The 19,424-nt window shown below is 33.2% G+C and overlaps 1 long non-coding RNA gene across 1 annotated transcript; it reads right to left on the reverse strand.

Moving 5' to 3' along the window:
- Window positions 1–14,834: 14,834 nt before the first annotated feature.
- Window positions 14,835–17,057, reverse strand: LOC105794452 (uncharacterized). The gene is made up of 3 exons (XR_008189680.1): window positions 16,970–17,057; window positions 16,415–16,495; window positions 14,835–14,979 (listed from the first exon to the last, which is right to left on the reverse strand). It is a non-coding gene; the product is annotated as an uncharacterized LOC105794452 (long non-coding RNA).
- Window positions 17,058–19,424: the final 2,367 nt, after the last annotated feature.

Consider the following 19,424-nt stretch of genomic DNA (forward strand, 5'->3'; position numbering starts at 1 on the left):
ATATAACTATAATACTTTTTTATATGTAAAACTAATGTATGATACTTTTTATGTTTGGTATTTTATGCTATGCTTTTAATCAAGTTTCTGTGTTGTATAGAATGTCATGAAATATTAATTTATTTTCATTTGATTACTTTTTCAGGTTATGGATGAATTTAACAATATGTATAATAGTTTTGATATGAATTATGGTACCCCTGAATTAAGTGAAGAAGCTCAACGAAGAATAGCCTCAATTGTTACCCAAGTTGAGCATAACAATTACCATGAAGAGGAAGAATATGTGTTAAGCAGTGTATTGGTACACCATGAAACTTATTTCACTATGCAACCGCGTATGGATTCAAATTATATAGGTCAAATGTGGGTGGACGAAGTATTAAATGGGCACAATGATCGTTGCATGAATAGTTTTAGGATGCCAAAAAATATATTTCACAGCTTGTTTCATGATTTGCAAACAAGTTATGGCTTAAAGAATGGGAAAGTATCGGCGATGGAGAAGTTAGCATTATCATTGTACATTCTTGGAAATAGAGAATCAAATTCAAATGAAACAGAGTGATTTCAAAGATCTGGGGAAACTGTTAGTCGAATTTTTACTGATATGTTGCATATATTTGCTTGAATGGGAATAGACACGATTAAACCCACTGAAGGTCAATTCGAGGAAGTACCGAACCGTATTCGACATGATACAAGATATTGGCCTCACTTTAAGGTAAAATTTACACAATCTTTATATTTTTAAAATATAAATTATTTCTAACTTTTATCTCATTACTTGTATTTATTTTAAAGGATTGTATTGGGGCCATAGATGGAACACACATAAAAGCATGCATTTCGCCTTCTTGTCAAATACCTTATATCGGACGGAAAGGTGAACCAACTCAAAATATTATGGCAGTTTGTGACTTCAACATGTGCTTTATTTTTGCATTTCCTGGTTGGGAAGGAACAGCACATGATAGTAGAATTTTTTTGCAAACACTTAGAAAACAAGAGTTAAAGTTTCCACACCCTCCACTAGGTTGAACTTTAATTTTTTAATTAATTTTTACATAAAAAATATTAAAATTTTTAATTTATTTTTAAACTTGATATTATGTTTTACTTTTTTGTAGGAAAATATTATCTTATGGATTCAGGATATCCACAAATGGCAGGTTTTCTAGGTCCATATAGGGGGAACGATATCATTTACCTGATTTTCGTCGAGGTAATCATCAAGTATCTGGAAAAAAAGAAATCTTTAATCATGCCCATTCTTCGTTACGCTCTATGATTGAACGAACATTTGGAGTGTGGAAAAAAATTGGCCAATATTAAGAGATATTCCAAGTTATTCATTCAACAAGCAAGTTTTAATAGTTATTGCAACAATGGTTTTACATAATTACATTCGAAGACATGCTTGGTCAAATGATGAGGATTTTCGACAATTTGAGAATATACCTGACATGCCAGTCTCTTTAGCCCAGTTTGATAGAGGTGAATCGAGTTCTTCTAACAGAGAAAGTGACCTTGAAATCACGATGTTAAGGGAAACCATTGCAACTAGTTTAATGAATCCATATTTGTAAAAACATTTTGTATCATAACCTAATTTCTAGTAATAATGAAACTTGTTATGTCTTATGTTACTATTTTTTTTATTAAAAATCATCCGTTTAGATACTTCAAATTTTGATCAAAGTATAATGTTATTATTTGTGAAAATAATATTTATCATTGTTATAAAAAATATTTAACTATAAAAATTAAAATAAATATCATTTTATCTAATAAATAATTTAAATTGATTATATAATTCATTAAAATATTGGAAGATACATTTTAATATTTTATTAAATGAATTTATAAATTCACATATTTTAATAATTTTAAAAAAGTAAAATAATTTTAAAAAATTCTGTTATATATCAATTCTAATCTGATGTCCTTAATAGTCATTTTTTATTCTCACCTCACCGTTACAGCTGCGTTTGAATCCAATCACACACTCCACCATTGTTTCCAATCTCACCGCTATAGTATCCTATCTCACCGCTACAGTAACTAATCTCACCGCCACCTCTGTTTTTAACCTCACCGGAGGTAAACACACTGCCCATCCAAACTAAGCCTGAGTGAGGAACAGGTTGCCACATCGTGGCGCCGTGTTCGACTTGTCAGGACGCCAGGCATCACGTGGCTGAGACGACTAGTTCTTATCTTCCAGATGTGGTGTGTCATGTTGTCAGATGTCGGCTCTGTTTTATTCGAAATGCAAGGCACAATCCACAAATCTCTATCTTGACTTGTATTTCCAAAATTCCTTCTTTGTCAAGCCCTGTTAGGAGCCTAACTCGATCTCCGTCGAATGCTTACCAAGTCCAAACAAAGTTTGAATTTGGAAAAAGGAAAGCTCTTCGTTATTATGTCTGTTGGATTGCTCTCTGTGCCAATTTTGAGAATCTAAACATATTTTTGAGGGATTACCTCTCGAACAAAGTGGTACCGAATATCTATATGTTTTGTTCTTTTGTGATGCATCTGATCTTTCATGTAATTTATTACACTTTGACTATTGCAATATACGACAATTTTATCATTTTTATCAACCAGCTCGCTGAATAGACCTTTCAACCAAATAACTTCTTTCATAGCTTTTGTGATTGCCATGTATTCAACATAATCTAAATCTACTCGACTAGACCTTCTGAACATCTTTCGATTTCCAAACAAGTACTGGAAGTCCTTCTTAAATATCTTAGAATCCACTTAACAACTTGCCAGTGTAATTTCCCTAGTTTGGCCATATATCTACTTTCTATACTAACAACATGTGAAATATCGGGACAAGAACAAACCATTGCATACATTAGGCTTCCAAATGCACTAGAATAAGAAACTGAGGACATGTTCCTTTCTTCATCTTCGGTTTGTGGTGAATCCGAAGTCGAAAGTCTGAAGTGGACAGCTAAGGGAGCACTAACTGGTTTAGAATCTTGCGTTCCAAATCACTCGAGGATCCTTTCGATGTATTTCTATTATGACAGAAATAGCTTTCCGGAGTGTCGATTTCTCAAATTTTCCATCCCTAAAATCTTATTGGCTACACCAAGATCCTTCATCTTAAACTTAGAGTTAAGCATGGTTTTAAGTAGTTCAATTTCGGATGGATCATTAATTTTTAATTAACATATCATCAACATAAAGCAACAAATAAATAAATGTTCTATCATTTAAATGTTGTAAATAAACACAACTATCGTACTTACTTTGAATGAAACTAATACCTAACATGAAGGAATCGAACTTCTTGTACCATTACCGAGGAGACTACTTAAGGTCATATAATGATTTTTGAAGAAGACAAACAAGATCTTCCTTGCCTTATATTCTGAAGCCTTCGGGTCACTATATGTAAATGTCCTCATCTAAATCCTAGTGAAAAAATGAAATTTTCACATCTAATTGCTTTAACTCGAGATTGTTTGATGCAACAAGAGCTAACAATGTCCGAATAGATGTATCTTTTGTAACTAGAGAGAAAACATCATGAAAATAAACTCCCTCCACTTGGCTGTATCCATTTGCGACCAACCTCACCTTATATCTCGTGTCAACTTGACTCAAACCTTCCTTCTTTTTGAACAACCACTGGTAACCAACTGTTTTCTTCCTAGTGGGTGGTTTAACAAGTTGCCATTTCTCGTTCTTATTGAGAGACTCTATCTTTTCTTCCATGGAAACAAGCCACTTGCTAGAATCAGAAGCTTAAACTGCATTTGAATAATTTGAAGGGTTGATTGAATCGATGCTTTTTGCATCACTTAGAACATATGCCACGAGATTTCTTTTACAGTATTTTTTGCAGTGGTTTGATCCCTCGCCTTTTTCTATCCCGGGCTAACTTATAATTTTGAAGGGTTCTAGTTGTGATGCGGAAGCCTTGAAAACCTTCTATTGCATTGATGAAATGTCGATTTCATAATTTTCTCCTAATGTCGTGACATGGCAATTCTCCTTGTCGGCACGTCACCCTTGTTCATCATGTCGTTGTGACGTCGTGCTTCGTGACTTCGCGATATCACCATTTGTTTTTGTTTCTGGCTTCACCTTGCTTAAAACACTCAGCCTTTCGGTGTTGTTTTGACTTGATGGCCCCCTTTTAGACAGAATCATCAATGTTTCATCAAATGTAACATCTCTACTAACGATGATCTTACACGTTTTTGGGCACATAACTTGTAGCTTTTTATCCCAGTTGCAAAACCCAGAAAAATACACTTCACCGCTCTCAATTAAAGTTGCCCTTGACTAATTCGAGCATATGCAAGACAACCAAATACTTTAAGGTTAAAGTAGCTAGGAGGATTACCTGACCAAATCTTTTTGGAAATGTTTCCATCCAAAGCTCGATGTGGAGATCAATTCACCAAATAGCTTGCGAGATTAATTGATTCGACCCAAAACTTATTTTCTAAACCTGCATTAGAAAGCATACATTAGGCTTTCTTAAGTAATGTTTTGTTCATCCATTTGGTGACACCATTTTGCTCTGGGGTACCAACAACTGTATGGTGTCTTTCAATTCCTTCACATTTGCAGAAACCATTAAATTCAGTTGAAAAAAATTGAGCCGATTATCCATTTTGAATCATTTTATGGACTTTCCAGTTTTTTTTCAAGCAAGGTCTTCCATTGTTTAAAGATCTCAAAGACTTCAAGTATACCCAAAAGTTAGTAGATATCTGCTACCTCTTTTGGAGACGGCTAAAGCCGAACCTCATAAATAAGAAATTAGGGTCCCTTTAGTCTTATGCACTGCTAAATTAAAGCTAACTCGGGTCTACTTCCCATAAATGTACTGCTCACAGAAATATAACTTTCCAATTTTGGTGTCTGTGAGAAGACCTCTTTTTTCTCAAAACGATCATACGTTTTTCACTCATATGACTGAGTCACATGTGGCACAACTGGGTTGATTTAGAATTCTAAACTAGTGGGTTTTATTGTGTCATCGTGATGTTGGGAGAGTTCTCATTGGGACATAGCAATGTTTTCACCCCTTCTTCTATAATTGCTACCGAACTAGACAATCTTGCACCTTGTAGAATGCATAGGTTGCCGACTTTTTTTCCCTCTCATCAACACTAAAGCTCCACCAAATACTTTAAAGGCATTTGACTTAATGACGATTTTGTACCCATTTGAGTCTAGAGTACCCAAAGAGATAAGATTCTTCTTTAAATTAGGCATATGCCTGACATTTGACAATGTTTTGACTATCCTGTCATACATCATAATTTGAATGGTACTAATGTCGGTTATCTTATAGAGTGAGTTATTTCCCATAAACACAACTCCACCTTCAACTGAGTTGTATATGGAGAATCAATCCCTGTTGGGACACATATGGTAGGAACACTCCAAATCCAAGATCCACTCAGATGTAAACTTAGACCTTTTGGTCAGTGACACCAACAAAAAATCATCAACTCTGTCTTTGGCTACACTAACATTGACTGCATCAACTTTTTCCTTGCCTCTCTCATTTTTTCGGAGACCCTCTTAATTTTATTTTGAAGTTTATAACATTCTTCTTTGATGTGACCCTTCTTTTTGCAATAGCCACATTTTTTGTCCTAGTTCCTTGACTTAGAAAAGATGAGCACAACAGATCTCACCAGTTAGCAAAGTGCAAAACCCAAAACCTTGCGCCCATTTTCTTATCCATGTTCAACGGTGTTGTTTTACTTTGCTGAATGGATGCGATTGCTTTTCTATTAGGGTTAATTTTACCTAAGGTCTTTAAATAATGATCGAGATTCTAAATTGGTCCTAAGCTTCAACCTATCATCAGCTTCCACATCTTTCTATGATTTATTTAAGTTTTAATCTTAAATTTCATCCCTATATTTTATGAAAATTAAGAAGTTAGTCCATCTACTTTGACTTGTTAAAATTTGATCATCAAGTCTTATGAAAATTGATAAATTAGTCTAGTTAATGGTAAAATAAATGAGCTTGAACTATTGGACTTCATTTTTATGCTTCAAGAAGTATACCCAAACTTTTTCAGAGTGATCATCGATAAAAGTTAGAAGATATATGCTATCTCCTGAGACGACTAGAGTTGGACCCCATAAATAAGAAATCTAGGGTCCTTTTAGTCCTATGCACTGTCAAATCGAAGCTAAATCAGATTTATTTCTTATAAATGTAATGCTTGCAGAAATATAAATTTCCAACTTCGGTGCTTGTGAGAAGACCTCTTTTGCTCAAAACGATCATGCATTTTTCTCTCATATGACTAAGTCGTATGTGACACACAACTGGGTTAATTCAAAATTTTAAACGAGTGGGTTTTTTCACGTCATCGCAATGTCCGGGGAGTCTTCATCGGGACGTGGCCACATTTTAATCCCTTGTTTCGTAATTGCTGCCAAACCAGACACTGTTACACCTTGCAGAATGTATAGGCTACCGAATTTTCGCCCTCTCATCAGCACTAGAGCTCCATAAGATACTTTTAGGCAGTTTGGCTTAATGACGATTTTACACCTATTTGAGTCTAGAATACCCAAAGAAACGAGATTTTCTTTAAATTAGGCATATTCCTGACATTTGACAATGTTCTGACTATCCTGTCATGCATTGTAATTTGAATGGTACCAATGTCGGTTATCTTGTAGGGTGAGTTATTTCCCATAAGCACAACTCCACCTTCAATTGAGTTGTATGTGGAGAATTAGTCCCTGTTGGGACACATATGGTAAGAACACTCTGAATCCAAGATCCACTCAGATGTAAACTTAGACCTTTCAGTCGTTGACACCAGCAACAAATCATCAACGCTGTCTTTGGCTAAACTAACATCGACTGCATCAACTTTCTGCTGGCCTCTCTCATTATTTTCGGAGACCCTCTTAATTTTGTTGTGAAGTTTATAACATTCTTCTTTGATGTGTCCCTTCTTTTTGCAATAGCCACATTCCTTGTCGTAGTTCCTTAACTTAGATCTTGCCATTGATCTTCTCTGACTCAAGTTCTAAGAATCTTGCCCTCCTCTCATAACCAAAACCGAAGCTTGCGAATATGACTTATTCTTTGAGCCTAACTCATTTTGAGTTTATCCTTACTCAAAATATTTCCCTTCATGTCCTTAAATGAGAGTTTCTCTACTATAAATCAGGATTTCCTTGAAAGTTTTGTATGAATGGGGTAAAGAACAAAATAGTAACGTAGCCTGATTTTCGTCGTCTATGTTGATCTCAACATTCTTTAGGTCATTTAGGAGAGTTACAATTTCATTGATGTTAGCCCTAATAAACTCATCTTCTGCTATGTGGAACGTATATAATCATTGTTTTAATACCAAGCGATTTGCGAGGGACTTTGTCATATACATGGCTTCCAATTTCCTCCATAGGGTTGTTGTCGTCTTCATCAAAAGTACCTCCTAAAATACATTGTTAGTGGGGCACAATTGAATTGTTCACAGTGCATTCTTATCAAGTTCCTCCCACTTGTTCTGATTCGTATCCACGGGTTTTTTCCTGTAACGACCTTTTTTAGACTTTTCTGAACTAGAATTGTCATTATCCAAACTTGCCACAAGCAAAAATTTGTAATCCCATCGAACTTCTTGATATCATACCTTATTGCCATCTTTGAAAGGGTTGAAAGAAAAAATTGAACTAAGCTCTGATATCATTTTGTTAGGTCAAACCCAAATTATGCAACGAACACGAACGAAAATTGAAAAAATTAGACACAAATATTTTTATGGAAAAATCTCCTCCGAAGAGGATAAAAACCATGAGTAAAGAAAAGTTCAATAAAAAAAACCAAAAAGGGGAAAACAAGATGAAGAAATAAATAAACCCTGAACTCGAAATACGAAAATTCCCTAAAAATCCCACAAACTCTCTCTTAATTTTTATTGTTATTCTAAACTATCTAGGGTTTCTAAGAGGCCTATTTATAGGCTGAATTTTGTGTACAAATATTACTAAAACATCCCTAGAATAATTAGAGTTAGACTAGGAAAATATAATAGTGTGTTAACTCTAGTTTTTTCATGTATTTTGATATAACAAAAAGAATATTAAAAATCCCTACTTCAATTTGTAAAAATTGTTTATATGTCTTGAAAATTATTTTCAAAGTGTTGGACAAAATAAACTTTAAAAAAGCCTTAAATTATCTTGATTTTTAATGAGTTTTTTAAGTCTAAAGGACTTCTACTGATACTTAGGAGGACAAGTGTCGGTAAAACTCAAGATGAAAATGACCTTGAAAAGGCTATAGAATTCTACCAGTAGAACTGGAAGTTCTACTAATACAACTCTAGTTACAAGTCTGGTTCTATCGATACAGCCTAAACTTTTATCGGTAGAACGCACTTCAGTAAGCAAGGTCATTTTGGCCTGGGACTTCTATCGATACCCTGGTCAGATCTACCGATATCTTCAGAGTTCTACCGATACCTTAGAGACTTCTATAGAAACAAGTCAAGTCAGTAGCCAAAGTTTAGCATCCACTGCACTTCTACCGATACTCTGATGGGTTCTATCGATATCAAATTAAACCCTCAAAGTTCTACCAATACAAAAGAACTTATATTTATAGAACGAGCCCAACGGTCATATTTTGGAAAGATTTCCACCGATACAAGTTCCATTCTACAACAAAGTTACAGACTGTATTTAATGTTTATTTTTATGGCTACAACGACTCTATTTTTTTTCTAACGGCTATAAATATCCACAAGGTTGTTAGAGGATTTAAATACAATGTCAAAGCTCTTCATTGAAGTAAAAAAAAAAAAGACAAGAAACACATACCTAACCTTTAAGAACTAAATTTTCCAATCTTTCTCAATTTTTCACTAAATATTTCTTGTACACATTTGTGGCTTTATTATTTATTATCTACCTTTTAGAGGTATCATCTTATTCATTATTATTTTTCTCTCATTTGTGAGGTATTACTTAAGGTTACCTTAAGGGGAAATGGTTTTATCTTATCTTTGAAAAGATAGGGTTTTGTAAGGTTAAACCTTATCCTTAAAGGTTGAAATCTAGTAGATTTGAGAAATCCTCAGTCACGAAAAGCTAAGGTAATGGATGTAGGTAATTGAGGCCTAACCACTATAATTTCTTGAGTCGTTTGACTTTTTCCATTTGCCTGAAACCTTTTAAAACACTAATTCATCCACCTCTTGGTGTATTTCGATCTCAATAATTGGTATCAGAGCTAGAACTCTAGAGACAATTTTATCACTAAGAGAAAAGATCCTCAAGTTATCCAAGATGGAAGCCATAAGTCAAGAAGTTAGCTTCATGGCATTGGAGCAAAATTTCACCATATTGGGAAAAGAGCGCTTCACCATGGGGCCTCCTCTATTTAATGGCACCAACTACTCTTATTGGAGAATAAGAATGAAGATATTCATCAAAGCTAATGACTATGACATTTGTTATGACATTTGGAGGATAATTACAAATGGGCCATCCATTCCAATGAAGAAGGTCAAATGTGTTATTGTCCCAAAGGAAGAGAGTGAATGGGATTATAATGATATCAAGAAGGTGTAATTAAATGTAAAAGCTATGCAGACTCTATTTTGTGCTCTTGGTCCAAATGAGTACAATAGAGTCTCCTTGTATGACAATGCAAAAGAGATATGAGACAAGATTGAAATTACCCATGAATGGACTAGTAGAGTTAAGGAGTCCAAGATAAGTCTTCTCACCCTTGATTATGAGTTGTTTAAGGAAAAACTGGAAGATGGAATCAAAGAGATGTTCGATCACTTCACCCACATCATCAATTGTCTTAAAGCCCTTGGGAAGATCTATCCCAACAAGGAGATGGTGAAGAAGATGTTGAATAGTCTCCCAAAGCCTTAGGAACCTAAAGTGATGGAAATAGAAGAATCAAAAGATCTCAACTCACTCTCCCTTGTTGAGCTCATTGGTCCCTTATTGACATATGAAATGAAGATCAGCCACAATACACAAGAAATCAAATAAGCTCCAAAGAAAGTGGGAGTTGCCTTTAAATCAACAACTTGTGAGAAGGATGAAGACTCTAGTAATGATGATCATGTAGAGGATATGGCTATGTTTGTAAAAAAACTCAAAAAATTCATGAATTAAATGAATATACATTTGAAGAATTACAAGATGTCTTTGGTGAATTAGCTATAGATTTTGAGACTATAAAAAAATGATTTCAAAATTAAAGGAGGAAAATAAGTCCCTAATCATAAATAAAGAGGAAATACAAAAGACATTAATGATATGCAAGCTCAAATTTATGATTTGATTTTAAAGAACAAGAACTTGCATAATTCCTTTTCTATGTTTTATATAGAGCAACAAAAACTAAATGATATGCTTGAATCTCAAATAGCCTTATTTGACAAGAGTGGCTTAGGTTTTTGTAAATTTACAAAGAGAAAGAAAATTTAAAAATTTCTTTGAGAAACCAAACTATTTTTATGATGCCTCACTCTTAGGCACATATTGGCACAAAAGGGGCATTATAGACTAGAATGTTCTATAAAAAAGCTCACATCTAGAAGCAAACTCACTAAGAGTGTGTGAATTCCAAAAGAATTATACACATCTCAAAATAGGATGCTTTAAAAAAGTGGATTCCTAAGGGGACAAAATTGTTAAGACTAATGCTAATGGACTCAAGAAAGTTTGGGTACAAATATCCAAAGTTTAACTTTGTGTTGGTAGGAGGAAGAGCATTGCTTCAAGGTAAGCAACTGTAAGAAGAACTCATGGTACATTGATAGTGGATACTCTAGACACATGACCAATGACAAAGCCATTTCATGGAACTAAAGCCAAAGAATGGAGGAGAAGTTATATTTGGTGATAACTCCAAAGAGCTTATTGAAGGTATTGGTTCTATACGTACAAATTCTTCTTCTCATTAAGAATGTGCTTTATGTCAATGGTCTTAAGCATAACCTCCTTAGCATTAGTCAACTTTATGACAAGGGATTCAAAGTAATATTTGAATCTAATGGGTGCAAAGTTGTAGATATTGTAAATAATATGATTCTTTTTGTAGGATATAGGGTAGGTAATATTTTTATGGCGCATCTTGGTGACAAATCTTCCTCTAATATTTGCTTTATGGCTAATAATGAAAATGTATGTTGGCTATGGCATAGAAGATTAGGTCATGAAAGCATGGGTGTTATTTCAAAGCATATTAAAAATGAACTTGTTGTTGGCATCCCTAACTTTCCTATTGACTTTGATAAAGTGTGTGATGCATATGCTAAAGTTAAACATAGGAGAGCATCCTTTAAGTCTAAAAATATAGTCTCTACATCTAGAGTAGTCCAACTTATTCATATTGAACTTTTTGGACCCATTAGAACTATGAGTTTAGGAGGCAAACATTATGGATTTGTTATTGTTGATGACTATTCTAGATATACATGGGTTTTATTTTTATTTTCAAAAGATGAATCTTTAGAAAAAATTATTACTTTTTGTAAAATGGTTCAAAACCAAGTGGGATATTCAATTTCAAGTGTAAGAAGTGATCATGAAAAAGAATTTGAAAACCTTGGCTTTAATAATTTTTGAAATAAACATGGTATTAGTCACAATTTTTGACACCTAGAAATCCTCAACAAAATGGAGTTGTTGAGAGGAAAAATAGGACCTTAAAAGAAATGGCTAGAACCATGTTATGTGAAAATAATTTGCCAAGATATTTTTGGGTGGAAGCCATAAACACTTGTTGGTATGTTATAAATAGATCTACGGTTGGACCTATTTTAAATAAAGCACCTTATGAACTTTTTAAAGGAAGAAAGCCTAACATAAGCCACTTTCATCCTTTTGGTTGCAAATGTTTTGTTTTAAATAATGGAAAAGAAAATTTAGGAAAATTTGATGCCAAAAGTAATGAAGGTATTTTTCTTGGATATTCCACAAATTCTAAAGCTTATAGAAATTTTAACAAGAGAACGCTTATAGTAGAAGAATCTATACATGTTATTTTTTAAGAATCTAACTCTCATTCTAGAAAGGAAACTACTGATTTTGATGATGTAGAAATATATCAAGTTGAGCAAAATCAAGCATCACATGTAGATCAAGGCGTAAGTGAGTTGAACTCTTAGAACCAACTCACATTGAAAGAGAATCTAACCACTCAAGAGAGCTTTCATATGTTAAGGATGGACACATCATTGGTGATCTATCTAAAGGGGTAATTATTAGATCTTCAATTGGAAATACTTGTAATTATGTTGCTTTCATTTCTTGACTAGAACTTAAAAACATTGATGATGCTTTAAATGATGAATTTTGGATAATGGCTATGCAAGAAGAATTAAGTTGATAGACCTAGTGACCATCCAAATATAGGAACTAAATGGGTGTTTAGAAATAAACTTGATGAAAATGGTAATATTTTTAGAAACAAGGCTAGATTAGTTGCCAAAGGATATAGCCAAGAGGATGGTATAGACTATGATGAAACTTATGCATCGATATCTAGGTTAGAAGCCATTAGGATGTTATTAGCTTTTGCATGTTCAAACAATTTTAAACTTTTTCAAATGGATGTCAAAAGTGCATTTTTAATGGTTTCATAAATGAAGAAGTTTATGTTGAACAACCTCTCAATTTAGAAAATCCAAAATTTCCAAATCATGTTTTCAAATTGTCCAAAGCTCTATATGGTTTGAAGCAAGCTCCTAAAGCTTGGTGTGAAAAGCTTTCAAAGTTTCTAATTAAAAATTGCTTTAGAAGAGGCAAAGTAGACACCACCTTGTTCATAAAAACCAAAGACAAAGACATTTTAGTAGTACAAATTTATGTTGACGATATTATATTTGGTGTTACTAATGAAATTATTTGTTAAGAATTTTCTAAGATTATGCAAGGTGAATTTGATATGAGCATGATAGGTGAGCTTAATTTCTTTTTAGGGCTCCAAATTAAGCAAACTCAAAATGACATCTTCATCAGTCAAGCCAAATACATCAAGGAAATGCTCAAGATGTTTAAAATGGAGGACTTGAAGCCTCAATCAACACCAATGAGCACTTCAACAGTGCTTGATAAAGATGAAGGAGGTAAATAAGTTGACACTAAACTTTATAGGTCTATGATAGGATCATTGCTTTATCTTACCACAAGTAGACCGGATATAATGTTTAGTGCTTGTTTATGCTCTAGATTTCAATCATCTCCTAAGGAGTCACATTTACAAGCCATTAAAAGAATCTTTAGGTACTTTAAGGACACTCCAAACCTAGGACTTTGGTATCCTAAAGATTTATCATTTAGTTTACATCCTTACTCTGATACGAATTTTGGAGGATGCAAGTTGGATAGAAAAAGCACTTCCGAAAAGTGTCAATTCTTAGGAAACATGCTTGTTTCTTGGTTCTCTAAGAAACAAAATAGTGTAGCTTTGTCCACAACCGAAGTAGAATATGTTGTTGTAGGTAGTTGTTGTGCTCAAATTATTTAGATAAAACAACAATTAGTTGAATATGGAATTGATATGGATCACATTCCTATAAGGTGTGATAACACTAGTGCTATTTGCTTAACCAAAAATCCCATCCAACACTCTAGAACAAAGCACATAGAAATAAGACACCATTTCATTAGAGATCATGTGCAAAGAGGTGACATAGTACTAGAATTTGTAGATACTTTGCATAAACTAAGTGATATTTTTGCAAAACCTTTAGATAATGAGAGATTTTGTATAATTAAGGGAGAGTTAGGACTAATGAACATGCCTTCATAAGTTTCGTGTATAATCTTTTTGACATTCTTGGACACTTGTTTTGTTTTATGCATGCTTTGTGAACATTACTTGATTATACTTGTAAACTTATAAATTCCTTGTTTGAAATATTGTTAATATGTGATATAATTAAGTTAGACATTTTTTTTATCATAGATAAAAATTTGAGTATGTTAGTAAATGTATCTTTCACCTTTTGATTGCACTCAAGCATATTTTTACTTGATTTTCCTATAGATATTTGTTTAAACATGGTATTATGTGATTTTACCTATGTTATCTATTTGGTTTTTCATACATTTTTCCGTGTAATTTTTCATTTTCTGATTAGTTGTTTTAGGGGTACGTAGGATGTATCGGTAGAATTGTGCCAAAATGGTATTTCTGGGTTTGTGTTCATGAGATATCGGTAGAAGTAAACTTCTATTGAAACATGTAAACTTCTATCGATAGAAGAGGACAAGTATCGGTAGATGCGGGCATATATATACCTCAATAGTGTTTTTTTAATAGATAACCCTATTTTTTTCGAGTCTCATCTTCTTCCTTAACCCCACCTTCCCCCATTTTCAGTCCCCACTTCTCCAACCCCACTTTCCACCATTTTTCTTTATTTTTTACTTAATCTTGTCTCCCACGTGTCTCCCACTTCATTTTCAACAAGCTTTCTAACAAAAGTTACCACATTTTTCTCATTTCTTACATTTTTAAGGTAGCCCTAAATTTTTTTATTTTTTATTTTTTATTATATATTAGTTTTAGAAGAACATAGTTAGGGCTTAGTCCTTTTAGGCATATATAAACAAATTCATCACATGCATCAATTTTTTTAAAAATTTTGCATCTGCTACTATTGGGGATATCATTTGTTTGTATTACTGCTTTCTTCTGCAGGTACACTGTAACACCCCTAACCCGTCTCCGTCGCCGAATTAGGGTTACGAGGCATTACCTAACAAACACAACCATTTTTAAAACCAAACTGATCACAACATGAAAATTTAATTACTTTCGCATACCTATTATAATTTACAATCAAAATGTAATTAACATCGTACTCAAACCTATACATGCCATAATATTAAGTTCAAATATTTAACAAAATACCAAAAGAAGTCGATAGTGTGATGGACTATGCTGATGATCCCCGAGCTCGTAACGCGTCTCCAAAATCTATAAAATCAATTGGACGAAAACAAACAAAGTAAGCTTTTATAGCTTAGTAAGTTTACTGACATAACTAAATGTATATAAATATATATATAATATAACTCGTTAATCTATTTCTTTGAGATTTCAATTAACACGAATAACTAATTTTTTATACATTATTGAGCTCGACCATTTTATTTATATTCGATATGTATGCACGTCGAATGCGATCAATTGAATATATATTTATACCAAACAACATTACAACCGAATGTACACAACCGATCATATATATATATCATACACATATCATAACCGAATGTGTATGTATACTCATGATAAACTTTAAACCAATACAAATCTAATACATATGAACGAATGCATTCATTTTCATCAAATACTTATAAACAAAGATATATATATATCTCGAATGCATATGTAGTTACAAATCAAGTATGCGTACCAAATTTTTATAAGTATATATTTATCAAATACAAAATCCCAGAGCATATATATATATTTTACAATTGCATAAACCGAATATATATATAATCATCAAACGACTTAGCGAATGTATATATAAATATACTTATCAATTAAATATATCCAAAATCATATAATTGTACACTTAATCACATGCTTAAAAACAAATTCACCGGCATTTAGCCTGCTAGGCTTAAAGCCTGATTCAGTACACCGGCACTTAGCCTGCTAGACATATAGTCTGAAATATTTCACCAGCATTAAGCCTGCTAGACATTTAGTCTAAAGTGTTTCACCGGCAATAAGCCTGCTAAGCGCTAAGCCTGAAAATCTCAATTTTCCCATATACATAATAATTTCCTCAAATACTTATTAATAGCAAACACACATTCATTGTAGTCCATATTCAATCACAAAAGAGTTTGCAAATCATACATTCAATTCAATTCAAGAATCTGTACACGAATATACACTTAGATATATTCGAACTCCCAAGTATGTATTTAACATTTATACCTTAAAATATAATCAAGACCTATTCATATATATATAGATGTTCCAACTCCCATATACCTACTTATTCGATCTTATACGTACAATTACAACATATATATCTTTAATCAAACCCAAATGTTTTTACCTACATATATATATGTTGAAACTTATGTGCACATATATATATAACTCTCATACAACCAACCAAATTCAAGTATATATATACATATAGATACATATATAATTATTTGAATATATATATATATATATATACCTTTATACCATTCATACTTTAACTTAATTCAAATATTTATATAAGCATATATCTATATATTCGAACATTGTATATACATATTTATACCATTTATAATTTGAATTTATTCAATTAAATTACTTTTAATTATAGCTCAACAACAAACATAATAGATATACATACATATATATTGATTTGATAACATTAAATAGCTGATAAACTTACCTCGGATATCAGCAGACACGATCGACTATTCGATTACTTTCGTTTTTCCCCGATCCAAATTCGTTTTCTTCGTTTCTTGATCTAAACATAATCAAATTTAACCTTTTTACTCATCAAAACATTCAATTAAGTCCAAAAATACATAAATGGAAAAATTACCATTTTGCCCCTAACGTTTTGCACTTTTTGCAATTTAGTCCTAATACAAAAATACACCAAATACACAAAATTCATCAAAATCATGCCTTAGCCGAATCTTCCAATGGCCCCTAGTAGCCCATATATTTCATTTATTTCACATTTAAGCCCCTAAATTTTCAAATTCCACAATTAAATCCCTAATTTGGATTTTTTATAAAAAATCACTTAATTAAACATGATAATCAAACATCAAAGATTTATTTTTCATCATCAAACAATAAATTCCTCACATTATCAACAATGGCAAATCTCAAATTCATCATCAAATCTGAAAATTAAAGCATGGGCTAGGTAATATACAAAGCAACGATCTCAAAAACGTAAAAATTATTGAAAACCAAACAAAATCCACACCTCAATTTGAGCTTCAAAGTGCCGAATCTTTAAAGCTTCCAAATGGTTCTTTTTCTCTTCAATATTCGGCCAAAAGATGAACATGCATGGCCCTTTTAATTTGTTATATTAAGCATATATTAGCCTTATTTTTTAATTTACTATATTAACCTTTATATATATATATATATATGACATATATAATAAGGTTACATTAGTCCTTTGCCACCCACTAACTTACATAGTGGACTATTTGCATAATAAAACCTCTAAGTTATAAAGACAACAACAATTAGGTGCTTTTATAATTAACCCTAAATTTTCATTTTACATAATTAAGCCCTTTTATTAAATCGGACACTTAAACGATTTAAATTAAAACATGAAAATTTCACACAATCAAATGCACACAAAATAAACACACAAAATAATATTAAAATATTTTTTTGACTCGGACTTGTGGTCCCGAAACCACTATGTCTGATTAGAGTCAAAACCGGGTTGTTACAACTCTCCCCCCCTTAGGGATTTTCGTCCCCGAAAATCTTACCGGTGAATAGGTTTGGATAACGCTCTTTCATTGTATCTTCTGACTCCCAAGTTGCTTCTTCAACCCCATGTTTATGCCACAATACTTTAACTAACGGAATTTTCTTATTCCGTAATTCTTTAATATCACGAGCCAGAATGCAAATCGGTTCTTCCTCATATATCATATCAGAGTTAATTTCAATCTCCGTCGGACTAATCACATGTGAAGGATCAGATCGGTATCTACGGAGCATCGAAACATGGAATACGTTATGAATCTTTTCTAACTCAGGCGGTAACATCAATCTATAAGCAATCGATCCAACTCGCTCTGTAATCTCATACGGTCCAATAAATCTCGGACTCAATTTGCCTTTACGACCGAATCTGAGTATTTTCTTCCACGGTGAGACTTTTAAAAACACTTTATCCCCGATCTGAAATTCTATATCCTTTCTTTTGAAATCCGTATAAGATTTTTGACGATCCGATGCTGATTTCAAACTGTCCCGAATCACTTTCACTTTTTGTTCGGTCTCTTTAATCAAATCAACCCCGTGTATCTTATTTTCACTTATCTCTGTCCAATACAGTGGTGTACGACATTTACGACCGTACAAAGCCTCATAAGGTGCCATTTTGATACTAGATTGAAAGCTGTTATTATAAGCAAATTCAATCAAAGATAAATATCGTTCCCACGTACCTTCAAACTGGAGAATGCAACATCTCAACATGTCCTCAAGTATCTGAATGATTCGCTCAGATTGACCATCCGCTTGCGGATGAAAAGCTGTGCTAAAATGTAGTTTCGTACCTAAAGCATCTTGTAATTTCTTCCAAAATCGCGATGTAAATCTCGGGTCTCTGTCCGAAATAATAGAAATAGGCACTCCGTGCAATCTCACAATCTGAGAAATGTACAATTCAGCAAGTTTATCAAGTGAATAATCAATACGAACCGGAACAAAGTGAGCCGATTTTGTCAATCTATCAACAACAACCCAAATTGCATCTTTTTCTTTGGGTGTTAACAGTAAACCGGATACAAAATCCATCGTAACTCTGTCCCATTTCCATTCAGGTATCATGATCGGCTGAAGCAACCCAGATGGTACCTGATGCTCGGCTTTAACTTGCTGACAAATTAAACATTTCGAAACAAAGTCAGAAATGTCTCGTTTCATACCATGCCACCAATAGTGCTGTTTCAGATCGTTATACATTTTTGTACTTCCCGGATGAACAGAAAATCGGCTATTATGAGCTTTATTCAAAATCATCTGTATTAACTTTGAATTTCTCGGAACACATAATTGATTTCTGAATCTCAAACAATCCTCAGCATCAACTAGAAATTCTGAATCAACATTTAAGTCACACTGAGCTCGTTTTGCAAGTAAATCATTATCGACCTTCTGGGCTTCACAAATCTGTTGAACAAATAACGATTTTGCTTTCAACTCAGCTACTATCGTACCATCATCGACATAACCATATGTGCGTTCATTGCACTCAAAGCAACAAGTGATTTTCGACTTAGGGCATCAAGCAACAACATTAGCCTTTCCGGATGATAGTCAATCACAAGCTCGTAATCTTTCAAAGAATTCTAACCATCGACGATTGTCTCAAATTCAGATCTTTCGAGCCATCAAATATTTCGAGCTTTTGTGATCGGAATAAACATGACATCTTTCGCCAAGCAGATAGTGACGCCATATTTTTAACGCAAATACAATAGCGGCCAATTCCGGATCATGCGTCGGATAGTTCTTTTCATGCGGTTTTAAGCTGTCTCGAGGCATAGGCTACAACTTTACCTTCCCGCATCAAAACACGCCCAAACCATTTAAAGATGCATCACTATAGATAACAAACTCTTTACCCGATTCGGGTTGAACTAGGACCGAGCTTGGTCTAAAGAATTTTCAACTGATCAAAG

This window comes from Gossypium raimondii, chromosome 10 (genome assembly GCF_025698545.1).
Source record: "Gossypium raimondii isolate GPD5lz chromosome 10, ASM2569854v1, whole genome shotgun sequence".
Taxonomy (NCBI): domain Eukaryota; kingdom Viridiplantae; phylum Streptophyta; class Magnoliopsida; order Malvales; family Malvaceae; genus Gossypium; species Gossypium raimondii.